Source organism: Phacochoerus africanus, chromosome 5 (assembly GCF_016906955.1).
Source record: "Phacochoerus africanus isolate WHEZ1 chromosome 5, ROS_Pafr_v1, whole genome shotgun sequence".
NCBI classification, from domain to species: domain Eukaryota; kingdom Metazoa; phylum Chordata; class Mammalia; order Artiodactyla; family Suidae; genus Phacochoerus; species Phacochoerus africanus.
Window position 1 is genome coordinate 8,555,604 of NC_062548.1, and position 16,874 is coordinate 8,572,477.

Genomic DNA, 16,874 nt, shown 5'->3' on the forward strand with positions numbered 1-16,874 from the left:
CCACTTCAGTCCCAAGCCTCCTATCTCACAGATGGTCCAGTGGAAGCCCTGTGCACCTGCGGGGTGTAGTCTATGGTAAATTTGAGCCTCTCATAGTCTGAGTGGGCAGGGGTCTTCTCTGGATGATGAGGCTGCAAGCTGGTGAACCCAGCTTTGCCTCCTAAAGCTGGGGCCAGCACAAGGATGTCTGCAGGTCAGGGGGACAGGGTTGTGCACTCTAGGATGTCACTGAATATTGTATAACCTTCTGGAAGGATGGGCACTTGAAGATGCTTATACAAAAGCTGCCGGTGAACTCTGCTAATGTCAGTGGATTATTTGTGTGGACATTCATTAAGGAGAAAAGCTGGAGGGGAAAAAAAAAGAAGGATTGAAGTTAGGAACTTCCTCCTCAGCAAACAGGTGTGATAGGAGAGAGAGCAGGCAACTCCTTAAGGAGGGTTTCAAAAGCCAGAGAAGCCAAAGATCAGAGAGAGTAAGGAACAAACATCAATTGGACATGATGTCTGGATTTCTCTCTGGGAAATATGTTCTCCAAGATTTGTAGGTGGGTGCTTTTCTTCACTAAAAACTCGGGCAATACTAGTTAGACTTCTGCTCTTTAAGGGCTAAAGATAGAGGTTATATACTGCACTCTGGATTTATGTATGATTTTACAAGTAATTTTCTATCATTGAAATGTCTTTCTGTTTCCAGCACCATGTGGACTTTCTTCAGCTGATAATTAACCACCAGAATTCCAAAGAAATGGATACCCATAAAGGTAACCACGGAGGTTTCAGAGGGGCCCCTGTGGGGAGGCCCAGAGGAAGGGGTGGTTCTGAAAATGTGCAGGAAGTTTTCCAGGCAGATGAGAATTTCTGCCCCATTGAAGAAAGTCACACGTTCAGAGAGAAACGGTAGCCAGAGGTGCTTCCTAGAAGTGGGCGGGCACAACTTTGTTCAGAGCTTGAAGGGCAAGTGCAGCAAGGAGGTCAGGCCCAGAAGCCAGTCCTGGTCTGTGCATCCCCTACAGCGGAGCCTCTGGGGCCCTTGTTTCCAGTGTGGACGCTCAGGCTCCTCCAGACCCACTGAGTCAGAGCCTCTGCCTGGAAGTTTGCATCAAGGCTTCATCACATCAGGAGGCACAAGCCCCAGTGCTGGTGACCTTAACTTGGCACATTTGGTAAAGTCGTGTTCACGGGCTTAATCACTGTCAAGTTTAATGTTCCCTTTGTCATTAATACGTAATTCATGGGAGAAGCAACTGAGTCTGTAAATATTCTGTTTCTCTTCACACTCTCACCTCCTAGTTTTTGTCGTGAATGGTTTTTGACTGAAACCATTGTTGCTATCATGGTTGCAAAATGATGACCTTCTGATTCCAATTTTTTTCTGTATTTATGAGTTGATGTTCTATTTTAAGGGGGAGCTCTCCATTCTCCTCCATTCACTTATTTCTTTATTTATATCAGTATGATCTCATGTATCACTAACTGACTCTCTATCATCATTCTTTATGTTGATTCTCAAAAACCTCTCAGGTTTGTTCACTGGAGTTCTTTCTAGTAGCCTCCTGTAATTTTTTCTTTTTTCTTCGTTTTGAAAATTTTTTCAATACTTTTTTTAGTAATTAGGTTCAAAAATAATGAAGTGTAGAGATTCCCAATATATAGCCTGCCCCCACCTACACAGAGCCTCCCCCAACATCAAAAGACAACACCAGAGTGGTGTGCATCTTATAGCAAACATACACTGATACAATTTTATCACCCAATGTCCCTAGTGTACATTAGAGTTCTTGGTGTTTTTCACTCTATGAGTTTTGATAAATGTATAACCACATACATCCATCATTGTAGTCTACCAAGTATCCTATATTATTTACACTTATTATTTTCTGAGGACTTCCTTGCTTTCTTTTTTTCCTTATTTTTATGGCCACATCTGTGGCATATGGAAGTTCCCAGGCTAGGGGTCAAATCAGAGCTGTAGCTGTGACCTACGTCACAACTTGTGGCGATGCCAGATTCTTAACCCACTGAGCGAAGCCAGGGATCAAACCTGTATCCTCATGGAGACTACATCAGGTCCTTAACCTGCTAAGCCACTGTGGGAATGCCTTTCCTTGCCTTCCGATGCAGGACCTTTGCAGGTTTCTCTTCTCTCTTGCCCTGACTAGCCCTGAACCAGCCATTTCCCAAGGAGTCCTGGTTCCCTTTATTGAGAAATGGTATTTAGAAATCACAATCTAGGGCCTAGGAATGGGCATTGCTGCTTCGGTTTCGTTATGTCTAGATCCTCTCAGCGAACAAAGCTGAGAACATCAAGTATATTTACACAGGATGAATAAACATAAATATTTTTACAGCTACCCATAACCAGTGATGTAAACAGACTCTCTGTCTTTCTCTTTCAAACATGAAGACCCTGATTTATTCTTTATTTTCATGGCAGGAGTGCTCCCACGTGGCCCATTTCAAGCTCTCCGTGGTTTGACAATCATCTCACAAAATTATTGAATTTTGTGCCTACTGAGCACTTGACATATAGCTAGTGTCTCTGGAAACGTAATGCTAACTTGTACTTAATTTTAATTAACCAAAACTTAAATGTAAATGGTCACATATTAGATAGCATAGCTCCACACTTTGAGTTTCGTAGTGTTTATGCTGACTAGGGGGAAAAAACTCATCGATAAGTTTACCCGCAGTAGCATAGAGGAATCATCTTTGGGCTGCAAGAATCTTGTAGATGTTTTTTACACTCATTTTGTGTTTGTTACATGATTGAGGTAGATGCTATATTGATTTGAGTACTTTAAGTATATAAAAATTCTGGTCCAGTCCCATCAAATAGATTAGAGTCTGACCATGCTTGGTTTCTCTCAGGAGAAAATTTTTAAAAAGAGACCTGTTTTATAATCACTGGGCTATTTTCTGAGCACAGTAAGGGGGGCAGACACTGAGAAGATGACATTCAGGCCATAACTGAAGCATTGCCAATTGCGCTCATTGCATCCTAGTTTTCTATAGTTCATGCTGGACAATGTCTTTCTAAGGATACATTCTTTCTTCTCTTTTAATATCATTAATTAGAGACTAGGGTAAATCCAATTCTTCTAGCTTTTTTTTTTTTTTTTTAATTTTTAGGCTCCCATCTGTGGCATATGGAAGTTCCCAGGCTAGGGGTCGAATCAGAGCTACAGCTGCATGCCTATGCCACAGCCACAACAATGCAGAATCCAAGCTGAGTCTGCAAACCTACACCATAACGCGTGACAATGCTGGATCCTTAATGCACTGAGTGGGGCCAGGGATCAAACCTGCATCTTCATGGATTCTAGTCAATTTCATTTCCACTGTGCCACCCGGGAACTCTGATTTTTTTTTTTTTTTTAAATCTCCATAGTTTCTGTACATGTCTAGCTCACCCACTTGAAGGCTTGATCCCCAGGTCTTCTCTTACCTGACACCTCCCAAAGTATAATCCTTGCTTCTCAGGACACATTGTGTACACAAACCACCACATCTCATGAATGTGCATATTTTGTTTCTGCTGTTCTAGCTTGGGGTGTGAGACTCTGCATTTCTTTTTTTGTTATGATTAAAGTATAGTCGATTTACCATGTTGTTCCAACTTCTGCTGTACATCAAAGTGACTCAGTCAGACATATATATACATTCCCTTTCTTATCTTCCACCATGGTCTATCCAAGTGATTGGATATAGTTCCCTGTTCTATACAGTAGGACCTTGTTGTTGATCTTTTCTAAATGTAGTAGTTTGCATCTACTACCCCCAAACTGCCAGCCCATCCCAATCCCCCCTCCACTCTCTGGCAAACACAGGTCTCTTCTCCATGTCTGCGAGTCTGTTTCTGTTTTGTAGATAGGTTCACTTGTGCCATATTTTAGATTCCACATATAAGTGATGTCATATGGTATTTGTCCTTCTCTTTCTGACGTATTTCACTTGGTGTAAGACTCTCTAGTTGCATCCATGTTGCTGCAAATGGCATTATTTCATTCTTTTTTATAGCTGAGTGCTAGTCCATTATATATACATACCACATCTTCTTTATCCATTCATCTGTTGATGGATATTTAGGTTGTTTCCTTCTTGTCTTGGCTATTGTGACTAGTGCTGCAATAAACATACAGGTGTGTGTATCTTTTTGAATTGTAGCTTTGTCTGGATATATGCCCAGGAGTAGGATTACTGGATCATACAGTAGTTACAGATTTAGTTTTCTGAGGAACTTCCATACTATTTTCCACAGTGGTTGTACCAGACTCTGCGTTTCTAATAAGCTCCCAGATACTGCTGCTGCTGCTGGTCCATGGACCACTTGTTGAGTAGCAAGAGTTTTCTCTAGCACAATATTTTTTTTTTTTTTGGTCTTTTTAGGGCTGCACCCATGGCATATGGAGGTTCCCAGGCTAGGGGTCCAATCGGAACTAGAGCTGCCAGCCTATACCACAGCCACAGCAATACCAGATCCGAGCCCTGTCTGTGACCTACACCATAGCTCACAGCAACACTGGATCCTTAACCCACTGAATGAGGCCAGCGATCGAACCAGCAACCTCATGGTTCCTAGTCAGATTTGTTTCCGCTGCACTAAAACAGGAGCTCCTCTCTAGCACGATATTGAATTCTCAAGAGTATACGAACATGTTTAGGTAAAAAAATCATTTAATTTTCCCTATCATATAGGCTTGGTGTTGCAAAATCTTTCAAAAGTATCAGGTATAATTTAGCTAGACTAGTGGAAATTGCTGTGGAAGAAAATGCTACCTCGTATTTCTTGTAGCTAAAGTGCATTTAGGATTCTCTGAGGGACATATTGACAACAATGCATATGTTAGACACAAATGCTCTCTCTTGAAATCACCCAGCTGTGTTGGTTGGGAGGCTGCCATTCCTAGGAGCAGAGGGCCAAGAATACGGTAGACCTTAAGAAAAACTGGACTAAGACTCTTTTTTTTTTTTCACTTTTTCTGGCACTATGAGGCAGACATGAGAGTGAAAACCACTCCCACGTTGACTCTGAGTTACTTGTACATTTTTTCTCTAGCAATTTGGGACTTTCATTTAGTTTTCTCATCATCTAAATTGTGGCTTTTTCATTGACAGGCTTTATCTACAACGTCTTTAATTTCTTTTTAGTCCTGTTTGACGAAGAACTCGTGGCCCAAGGTATTATCTTTATTTTTGCTGGCTATGAGACCACTAGCACTTCTCTGTCCTTCCTGATGTATAAATTGGCCACTCACCCTGACATCCAGGAGAAGCTGCAGAAGGAGATTGATGTGACCTTCCCCACTAAGGTCAGCGATGATACCTGGAGGGGGAGGGGGGAAGGTGGAGCCTTAGCAGGAGTGTCTGCTTATCACGTTTTCGGAGATTTTTGTAAAGAAACAGAGGCATCAAAATTTTTACCTGAACTACACCTAAAGAGTCAAAAATAAAGAAGTAAACATAGGTAATGCATGCTACTCTCATAAATATAGGACCTTGGAGTTCCCGTCGTGGCTCAGTGGTTAACGAATCCAACTAGGCATCATGAGGTTGTGGGTTTGATCCTTGGCCTTGCTCAGTGGGTTCAGGATCCGGCGTTGCCGTGAGCTGCGGTGTAGGTTGCAGACGCGGCTCGGATCCCAAGTTGCTGTGGCTCTGGCGTAGGCCAGCAGCTATGGCTCTGATTCGACCCCTAGCCTGGGAACCTCCATGTGCCGCAGGAGCAGCCCCCAAAATGGCAAAAAGACAAATAACTAACTAACTAAATAAATAAAGGACCTTTGAATAGAGTGCTGGTCCTGGATATCAATTATTATAATAACACCAATTTTTAAAAAATCGCACAACCTCCGTGGCATTGCACGATAAGCATCTCTTGGTCAAGCCTGCTTGGTCTGTTGATACTGGCTGGACTTGCATTGGTCTAGCTGTTGGCTGATCTAGGCTGACCTTGTCTACGGTGGCAGGGCTGACTCAGCTCCACACGTGCTTCTCCCAACTTTCAGTCCCCTTGGGTCAGCTTCTCAGGGCAATGGGAGATGCAAGAGCAAGAAATTCAAACATTACGGGTGCCTTCAAACCTCTGCCAGTGTCACCCTGAGCCAGCTCGCCACTGTTCAAAGTGAGCCGCCTGGTCAACCCCAGAGGCACAATGGGAGGGTGCCACAAGGGTAGATGACAAAGGGCGTGGACACAGGAAGGAGTAGAGACTTGGGACCTTTAATTCAGTCTACCACCCTGGGAAAATTGAGGACTAGGAAAGGGCAAAGGGTAGGAACAGAGCACATGAGAATTAGACCTGAATGGTTTTTGACGAGTCTATAACCTTTCAGAGTCCTGGGTCCTTCAAATACAAAGTAAGGATACAGCATAGGGTCTATTAGAGATCGTCTGTCTTCCTTGGTAAACCCCTATACTGGAATTTGTTTCATTGCTATAAGATGGAAAGGCCACTAGGAGACAGTAGCTAAAGGATGGTATTCTTTTTTTTTATATATAATGATACTTACAATAAAACAACACCAATGGCTAAAATTTGCACTTCACTATATATGTCTGTTCTAAGTGCTTTGTATTTGTAAATGAATCTAACTGTGATAAAATTGTGTATTAGTCAGCAAGAGGTTAGGTTATGCCTCAGGAACAGATGAGCCCCCAAATCTCAGAGCTCTCATAGCAAAGGTTAACTGCTAACCCACATCTCCAAGTGCAGCACAGATGGTCAGTGGAGGGTGGGAGTGGGAAGCTCTGCTCCACACAGTTACTCGGGGAAACTGACGAGGAGGCCCCAGCATCCTGGAGCTGCGTTATCTAGACACAAAGTCTTCCTGTTGTCTGGGGAATAAGGACCTCGAGCACTGCTCACTGGATTTTCAAATCTTTTGTCCTCCAACTAATGTAATTGCCTCAGTTCACAGCCCATTGGTAAAGCTGGTTTCCCGTAACTTCACAGGGGCTGGGAAATAGGGGGACCATGTGGATATTGGGGAGCAGAGACTATCTCTGCCACACAACCCTAGGAAGGGTCAACTCTGATTATGTCCATGTAGCATTTCAGAAAGCTGAGCTACCGAGAGATGAAGCACTTCCATGCACCTGCCGTGTGCCTAGTGATGAGGACGCCAAGCTGGGAGCCAGGGTGTTGGCTCCTGAGCCTCGTCACCCTCTACAGTACTGTCCCTTAACTGTAACACTATGTGACAGCCACGTGTCACCCTCCCTGTCGCCAGTTCTCTGCCCAAACTAGAATTCTTGGTGGGGTGAGGAGACCTGGCCTCTAGGGCTGGAGTGGCCTGTTTAGACCTTCAGACCTTACAGTCAAACCTGAGGAAACAACAGGGGCCTGTTCCAGACACAGAGGGTGGGGCTGAGGGGAGAGGGGGCTCTGATCCTCTTGTAATGTTCCCTGGAACTGAATTCTCTTTCTGGTAGCACCCATCTCACCCTTCTTTCATGTATTTGGTATAGAGAGGAACTCATTCCCCCCACCCAATTACTTCTAGAGTTTTTTTTTTGTTTTGGTTTTGGTTTTTCTTTTTTCTTTTTTTATTGTCTTTTTGCCTTTTCTAGCGCCGCTCCCGTGGCACATGGAGATTCCCAGGCTAGGGGTTGAATTGGAGCTGTAGTCACCGGCCTACACCAGAGCCACAGCAACATGAGATCCGAGCCGCATCTGCAACCTACACCACAGCTCACGGCAACGCCAGATCCTGAACCCACTGAGCAAGGCCAGGGCTTGAACCCACAACCTCATGGTTCCTAGTCGGATGCGTTAACCACCGAGCCCCGACGGGAACTCCTAGAGTTTTTATATAACATAGTGTTTTCAGATTTTGTATGTATAAGCACAAGGATTAGCATCAGGAGTTTTCAAGTAAAAAGCTCTGTGTTGAGTAATGGGTGTCCCTTTTTACACCTTTTCTTTCCTTGGTGCAGGCGTGTGGCCTCCCTCTTGAAAGTAAATGATGACCTTGGCATCTTTCACTTAAGTGTAAAGATGATTGTCTATTAGCCACATTTTTTTCCCATAAGAAAGAAAAAAACACTACATGATAGGGATTTCACGTTCTTTTTAGGGGATTATCCCAATGGTCTCCCACAGTTATAACAGCTCCATACATCACAGGTGGCCCCTGAGGGGTCAAAGGACATGACAGATATTAAAATATCTAAGTGCTAAGGTCCTCTACCAATTTCCATTATTCTCTGGAGCGCCTCCCATTTCACCAGCACTGTGACCTTCCCTGGCATTCTGGTGGTTAGGATCCTGCGTTCTCGCCATCGTACAAGAGAAATTGAATTGAAAGTAGACCCCAAATTTCACTTTATCAAAATCTGTTCTTTCAGACACCTCCAACCTACGATGCCCTGGCACAGATGGAATACCTTGACATGGTGTTGAATGAAATTCTCAGATTAATCCCACTTGCTGCTAGACTCGAAAGAGTCTGTAAGAAGGACGTGGAAGTCCACGGGGTGTTCATTCCCAGAGGGACCGTGATGCCCAGGGAAGGGGACCCACCCGGATCCAGGCTGGTCTGAGCACATTCTGAGGACTCAATTATTGTAGATAAGTTGGGATCGTACGATCATTTCTTTGCCTATCTTTTTATTGTTAGAGGGTTTCTTTTTTAAAGTTTGACTCATTGTTAGAGTCAAAATTTTACAAACTGTAGACTAGGAAAAACAAAATCATGTTCCGTCCATGTCCCTCAACCTTAAGATAGGTCTCATTAATAATGGGATGTATGTGCTAACAAAGGTTTTTGTATGCCTATAGATTTTTAAAACTTGGGATGGTATTGCATTCAGTTTGATTTTGAACTGGGTGCTTTTAACAGTAATCAACATTCTAAGCATGTGTGTATGCCACAGTTTACTTAACCATTATCTTTTTTTAGGTGTGTAAGATTTTTATTTTCTTTAAGATGTTCTCTCTGTTTTCCGCAGCTGTCTGCATTTACCACCAATATCCCCACATTCCATTTCTTTAACAAACCTTGGATTCTGGAATTCCCAGCATGGCTCAGCAGTACCGAGCCCAACGAGTAGTCACGAGGATGTGGGTTCAATCTCTGGCCTCGCTCGGTGGGTTAAGGATCTGTGAGCTGTGGTGTAGGTCACAGACACATCTCAGATCCTGAATTGCTCCGACTATGGTGTAGGCCGGCAGCTGCAGCTCTGATTTGACCTTTAGCCTGGGCACTTCCATAGGCTGCAGGCGCAGCCCTAGAAAAGACAAAACAAGACAAAACAAAGCAAAAATTTTGGCTTCGGTTTCCTCCAGCATTGTTGTGAGATGTAGCCTGGGGACCGAGAGACCTCATCCCTGTGGTTCAAGGAGCCTCACTGAGGGCAGAGGTGCACCCAGGCCCCAGTGCTGTCTGTGACTGCAGTCCTGGGCCAGCTCCTTCTACTCAGTATTTGCTGACCTTCCACAGAGAAGTCCTCACTCTCAGACATTTGAGACGTCCTCCTTGGAGGGGCTGAGCATCCACTTCTGAAAATTCAGAGCCAAGGTCTGGCCCGGACACAGCTTGGACTCTGTAGAGAGTTGATGCTTCCTATTTGTGTGTCATGAGCACAATTTGGAGGGACCTCTTTAGGGCATTAGCTGGGATTTAGACTTCTGTAGCCCCTGACTATAAGCTCCCTGATGGCAGGGACTTTGTTGTGTTAGCTATGGTGCCCCTGATGTTGACATAACCTCTGCACGTAGCCCCTGTTGAAAGAGATAGTCAGAGTTGATCAAGTCCCTGTTTTCTGGGTCAGGGGACCTCCAAGTTCAGCAGCTTCCCCTCCTGGAGCTTTATGAGTGTAAACCCAGAGATGGCTCTGCAACCACTTTTTTTTTTTTTTTTCCCACTGTGCAGCAAGGGAATCAAGTTATCCTTACATGTATACATTTTTTCCCCCACCCTTTGTTCTGTTGCAATATGAGTATCTAGACAAATTTCTCAATGCTACTCAGCAGGATCTCCTTGTAAATCTATTCCAAGTTGTGTCTGATAACCCCAAGCTCCCGATCCCTCCCATCCCCCCCATCTCCCATCGGGCAGCCGTAAGTCTATTCTCTAAGCCCATGATTTTCTTTTCTGAGGAGATGTTCATTTGTGCTGGATATTAGATTCCATTTATAAGTGATATCATATGGTATTTGTCTTTGTCTTTCTGGCTCATTTCACTCAGTATGAGACTCTCTAGTTCCATCCATGTTGCTGCAAATGGCATTATGTCATTCTTTTTTATGGCTGAGTAGTATTCCATTGTGTATATATACCACATCTTCTGAATCCAATCATCTGTCGATGGACATTTGGGTTGTTTCCTTGTCCTGGCTATTGTGAATAGTGCTGCAACGAACATGGGGGTGCGTGTCTCTCTTTTAAGTAGAGTTTTGTCCGGATATATGCCCAAGAGTGGGATTTCTGCAACCACTTTGATTCATTTAGTTGCTAAGCAGAAATTAAGTGCCTCTCTGTGTGTCAGGGCCTGGGCCGGGCAGTGAGAAATCCAAATTTTTTTTAAAATGCCTATCATGGAGAATTTTTGAGGTGCATGTATATTTGACATATACAGAAGCATATTTAATAGGCACAAGTCTGTGCACGTCTATGGAATACTCTTAATGTATCCATATGTGCCCATTTCCTGCCCAACCACCACCAACCCATGACACTGCCCTATCTACATGCCACCGCTACCCTTCTCTTAATTCCCACATATGTTAAGTCACAAGGTCTGTAAATATTGCAGGATGTTCTACAAAATAGGGTCTGTTCAAAATATACATAACCACAATGCCATCAGCACTTGCCCCAAATCCACAATGTTCCTTGATATAGTCAAATACTGAGAAGTGAAACTTGAATAAAACATAGGTCTAACCATTGAGGAATTTTTAGGCTAGTGGAACAGATGGAAAGGAAATCAGTGATTATGTCAGCATAATGTAGAATCATACTTAAGTAAATCTGACTTTAGCATTCTGGGGGTCAGGGGGAGAAAGACAGACAGACAGAGACACAAGGCAAAAGAAAGGAAAACAGGGTGAAATAACAGTTTAAATCATGGGCAGCATTTCATCTGCTTCCATCACCCATGAGTACACGACCAACATAAGTGGAAGTGAAGACAGGACCCCACATGGCCTTCAGTCAGTCACATTTCCTACTTGCCTTTCAGAGCATGAACAGCCATCTCAACCTCCTAATTTCAGTGTTTGGAGATAGTTTTTTTTTTTTTATGTTTTTAGGGCCGCACCCATGGCATATGGAGGTTCCCAGGTGAGGGGTCAAATTGGAGCTGTAGCCCCTGGCCTATGCCACAGATCCAAGCCGTGTCTACAACCTACACCACAGCTCACAGCAACGCTGCATCTTTAACCCACTGAGCAAAGCCAGGGATCGAACCAGAGTCCTCATGGATACTAGTCTGGTTTGTTAACCACTGCGCCACGACAGGAACTGCGATAATTTTTCTTTTTTTTAAACAGCATTCATCTCATCTCAATGAGACTGAAAGTGCCCATAGAGTGAGGGGGATGGGAAGGACCTGGAGCTTCCCTTTGTCACAGCAGCATACCCACCGCAGATGACCGGCCAGCCCCCAAAATATGTGGGCACACTTATGTTGCTCAGGTGCTCATGGATGACGGAAGCAGATAAAAATGCCTCCCATTATTTAAATTGTTATTGCCCCCTGTTTTCCCTTTCCTTACCCTTGTGCCCCTGTCTGTCTGTCTTTCTCTCCCCACCTCCCTTACAGTCCAGGTAGAGGATTTAAGTAAAAACCTCAAACATGGAGCTCTTGTGATTTTTATGTTTCATTCAACTGTTTCATCTACTTTTACGGAACCAGGTTCAATAAGAAAAACAAGGACACCATGAATCCTTACACTTACCTGCCTTTTGGGATTGGACCCCGCAACTGCATTGGCATGAGGTTTGCCATCATGAACATGAAACTCGCTCTCGTCAAAATCCTACAGAACTTCTCCTTCAAACCTTGTAAAGAAACACAGGTCAGAGAGTTAATTTTATGCATAACTAATGTCTTATTGGGATTTTTTTTTAACTGAGGGGTATCTCCCTCTGTGTATAAGAATGTGATCTTTTCAAATAATAATTTGTCCTATTAACCAAAGGATCTGTTTGGAGTCATCTGTAACCTTGAATTGTCCTTCAGCTCTGGAGGGCTAAGTCTGTGGCTTTATAAAGACCCAGTGATAGGAGCTCCTGTCGTGGCACAGTGGTTAACAAATCCGACCAGGAACCATGAGGTTGCGGGTTCGATCCCTGGCCTTGCTCAGTGGGTTAAGGATCCGGCATTGCCGTGAACTGGGGTGTAGGTTGCAGATGCGGCTCGGATCCTGTGTTGCTGTGGCTCTGGCGTAGGCCAGTGGCTACAGCTCTGATTGGACCCCTAGCCTAGGAATCTCCATATGCCACGAGAGTGGCCCAAGAAATGGCAAAAAAAGACAAAAATAAAGTAAAATAAAATAAAGACCCAGTGATAATGGTCATCTGGAGTCAGGGCAGTTAGCATGACAGGATTATACGCAGTCCTTTGAACTTTAGCAACATTTTAAATTCAATTTCAAGTCCACTGGAAGGAAGCCTGCGCTGTCGTGAGTGCACTTCATGAGTTTTCAGCGATGCTCTTCTCCGCCAGCACTTACAGAAGCTCTCCTGACAGAGATTCTCAACCCCGACTCGTATAATGAAATTACTGGGGAGCTTTAAAAAATCCTGATGCCTAGATCGTCTCAGATTTTCTAAAATAATTTACCCAGAGCGTTGTGTTCAAAGCACCCCCATTGCTTCTCATGTGCAGCCAAGGCGAGACTCCCTGATTGAGAGCATTGCCGCCAGATGTGAAGGATCCCACAGTCCCCTCACCTGCCAGGGTCCTGCTGCCATCACACTGGGCTCCCTTTTCATTCCAGTAATAACTCTATGTGTGCTCTTCCCTGTCTCCCCCCATTGTTCTCACTCTTCAAGTTCTAGTTCAGTCCCCAAGTCCCTCCACGGAGCCGCATGCATCCAGTCCAGGGCCGGTTCTCCCCTCTGCTGCATCATCAGCTACCACAGGCTGGCACCATGGGTCCTACCACCTCATTTTATACTTTATCCCTGGGTCCTATGTTTTCTTTGCACCTAAGCATGTCTTTAACTCTAGCCCCCCCACCTTTTGCCATTTTCTTGGGCCGCTCCCACGGCATATGGAAGTTCCCAGGCTAGGGGTCGAATCGGAGCTGTAGTCTCCAGCCTACACCACAGCCACAGCAACGCAGGATCCGAGCTGCGTCTGCAACCTACACCACAGCTCACGGCAATGCCAGATCCTTAATCCACTGAGCAAGGTCAGGGATCGAACCCAAAACCTCATGGTTCCTGGTCAGATTCGTTAACCACTGAGCCACGACGGGAACTCCTAGCCCCTCCTTTTTTTCCTCTTATAAACTCCCAGTGATGCCTTGACATCCCCTGGTAAATGCTTAAGGAATGATAGGCTGCTGACTTAGAACTCTTGGATACAAATGTTCAACTGACCTTTAAAAATTTGACAAATGATGTTTTTGTGATGTTTGTGTAACAAATGATATCTATTTTGTGTGTGCATCTGTAGCAGGGGAAATATATGCATTCCATTTAAAATTCTAAAATAGCAAGGTGGTACATTTATAGAAAGATCTGGAATCTCTCTTCTGAGGAGCACAGACAACAGTTTCCATTGATTCATAGCAAGCACGGCCCTATAACAAGGCTTGTTTCTAGGATTCGGGCTCTTTAGAAGCAGCTGCTCCCTTGAGTGGGTTCTCAGGGAAGAGGAGGATACATGGTCCCCATGATACTTGTGGGCATCAGTGTGGCATACTGTACGTGTGCACAGACAGAGGGCTCAGCCCTGAGAGAAAGGGAGCCTCTGGCATACCTGGAAAGGGCAGATGCCCCCTGCAAGCTCCACCCAATCAGCCCCAGGCTGGGGCTTCTCTCCTCCATGACAGTCTGCATGCCCTTCAGTGAACAGAGTTAGAAGGTCACTCTGTGGGCTCCCCCTATACTGAAGGAGTGACGGGGTGAGAATGGGGCTAAAAGTGTCAGACAAAACACTGCAGGTCTGCAGAGGTTCAGCATTTGCACTGCACTTGGGAGCCAGTAAATTGTTTGAAAGCAAGCATAAAGCTTCACAAAGTCTTCTTCCTGTCAAGAAACTGGAACAATTCTACTGGCAGAGAAGACTGGACTTTTTTTTTTTTTTTTTTGTCTTTTAGGGCCTCACCCTTGGCATGTGGAAGTTACCAGGCTAGGGGTCAAATTGAAGCTGCAACTGCTGGCTATAGCCACAGCCACAGCCACACCAGATCCGAGCCACATCTGCAACCTACACCACAGTTCACAGTAATGCCAGATCCTTTAACCCACTGAGCCAGGCCAGGGATTGAACCCACAACCTCATGGATACTAGTCAGATTTGTTACTGCTGGGCCACAGCGGGAACTCTAAAACTGGACTTTTTAAAAGTCCGGGATCGTCCATCAAATCAAAATGTGTCATACCAACTCAGGGTTACCTTGCAAGTTTCAACATACACAAAATTGACTCTCTATCCCTTTTCAAGTGAGTTTGCCATAATGCCTAAGAATCTAGGAAATTTGTAAAACTCATTATTTTTCCTTAAATTTAAATCAGTGAAGAACACAGGCCAATCCTATCCTCATAAATCTATTTCTTGCCTATCAAAAAAAAAAAAATAACACAGACCAACATGATTTTATCGCCAGCCTGGTGCAGAATAGGTGCTCAATAGATATTTTGTGGAATGAAGGATGGATGAGGGCTTCACTATCCAGTCTTATTATGGCCTGCAGAATAAGTAGAAAGAATCAAACATGAGGAAGGGAAATTGGAAGAAGGTGATAAAAGGTAAAAAATTTCAGTTCTTTCATCTCGGTAGGGATGTAATGTAAAACATAGCTATAATGAACATTTCTATGTAATATAAGATTTCACATGAGGAAAAGTTATTTTATATTTATAGAAGTTATTTTAAAATAAAAGTTATTTTTATAGATGTTAACTTCTTGTAATAATTTCACAATAAATCAATTCATTATGCTGTGTACCTTATACTTACACACTGCTATAGTGAATTATTTCTCAATAAAAGTGGACACAAAATTTAGTATATAAAAAGGATAAGAGAATACTGCAAACAACTTTATGCACATATATTTTGTAACAGGAGCTAAACAGACCAAATCCCTGAAAGATGCAAACTATTAAAATTCAATCAAATAAGGAGTTCCCGTCGTGGCGCAGCGGAAACAAATCTGACAAGGAACCATGAGGTTGCGGATTTGATCCCTGGCCCTGCTCAGCGAGTTAAGGATCCGGCGTTGCCGTGAACTGTGGTGTAGGTCGCAGACATGGCTCGGATCTGGCGTTGCTGTGTCTGTGGCGTAGGGTGGTGGCCACAGCTCTGATTAGACCCCTAGCCTGGGAACCTCCATATGCCATTGGAGCAGCCCAAGAAACAGCAAAAAGACAAAATAAGTAAATAAATAAATAAAAAATGAAATTCAGTCAATTAAAAATAGATAATCTGACTGTCCCTATATCTATGAAACGCAGTGAGTTAGTAATTTTAAAAAATCAAGGATATATGATGCTCAAAGTAAGCTTTTATATGTTTGTTGAGAATTATTGTCTGTCATGTAGCTTGTCGATTTTGCTTCCTTTGTTGATTAATTGGTTCTCATTTGCTTGTTCACATGTTGCAGATCCCCCTGAAATTAAGCCCTCAGGGACTCATACAACCAGAAAAACCCATTGTTCTAAAGGTTGTGCCCAGAGATGGGACCATAAGCGGAGCCTGACTTTGCCTAAGGACTTGGGCTTGGTTCCTCAAGGAAGCTGCACCCCGGAGCATCAGAGACCTTGATTTCCTTTGTGATGAAGCCCAGAAATGAAGATGGGCTTCACCTACTGCCCTTGATGGATGATTAGAGATTCTGCACATTGCTTAGCTTCTCACTGTCTATGTGGAGTGTTATATCCTGTGTCATATGAAGGAGGTGACTAGTAAGGGCCAGCTATGTAGTCTCAGCAGATGGCATACAGCCATCTCCATCCATCCCCAGTTAGTACCATCTACTCTTCCTGAGCACTGATCAAAAATGAACATTTAACTTTATCTACAAACTTTCATGAAAACCAAAATGTTGGGGTGACGGCAGTATTGACATGTCTATCACAGGTGTTATTTTGAATAGGCTTAGTTAAGTGTTATATTGAGAAAGTCAGTGAACACCTCTTTGCAAAAGTATTATCTGATGCCTCTGTGCACATCAGGGGGAATGTGTACACTGTATCAGGGAGAGTCAGTGTCTAAATGCTTTTGACCATCATGGTCATTGCCTGGGTGGGGCTTTTATCAAAACCTCTAATTGACATATTAAATAGATAAAAGTTAATCCACTGTAACTTTGCCCATTGCTTAGAAAGCTTATTCATAGTTGAAATCTCCCTTTTGGAGCACATTTTTTTTTTTCCTGAGAGTTAAGTGTTTTTGGGGGTGGAATGAGGACTTAAGCCAGGGAGACAGCATCTCAGATAGCCCTGAGAAACCAATCACGGGAACACATATTTTTTGGTAACCCTCAACTGAGACACTTAAGACATGATTAGTTTGTGTTGTCTTTTACTTTTTTGTCTTTTTAGGACCGCACCTGCAGCGTATGGAAGTTCCCAGGCTAGGGGTCAAATTGGAGCTGCAGCCACTGGCCTACACCACAGCCACAGCAGTGCAGGATCTGAACCACATCTGCAACCTATACCACAGCTCACGGCGACGCCGGAGCCTTGACCC

General features: G+C 43.9%; 1 pseudogene; it reads left to right on the forward strand.

Moving 5' to 3' along the window:
• LOC125127081 (cytochrome P450 3A29-like) overlaps positions 1 to 15,882 on the forward strand; it is a 31,856-nt pseudogene extending 15,974 nt beyond the window's left edge.
• The last annotated feature ends 992 nt before the right edge of the window (positions 15,883 to 16,874 follow it).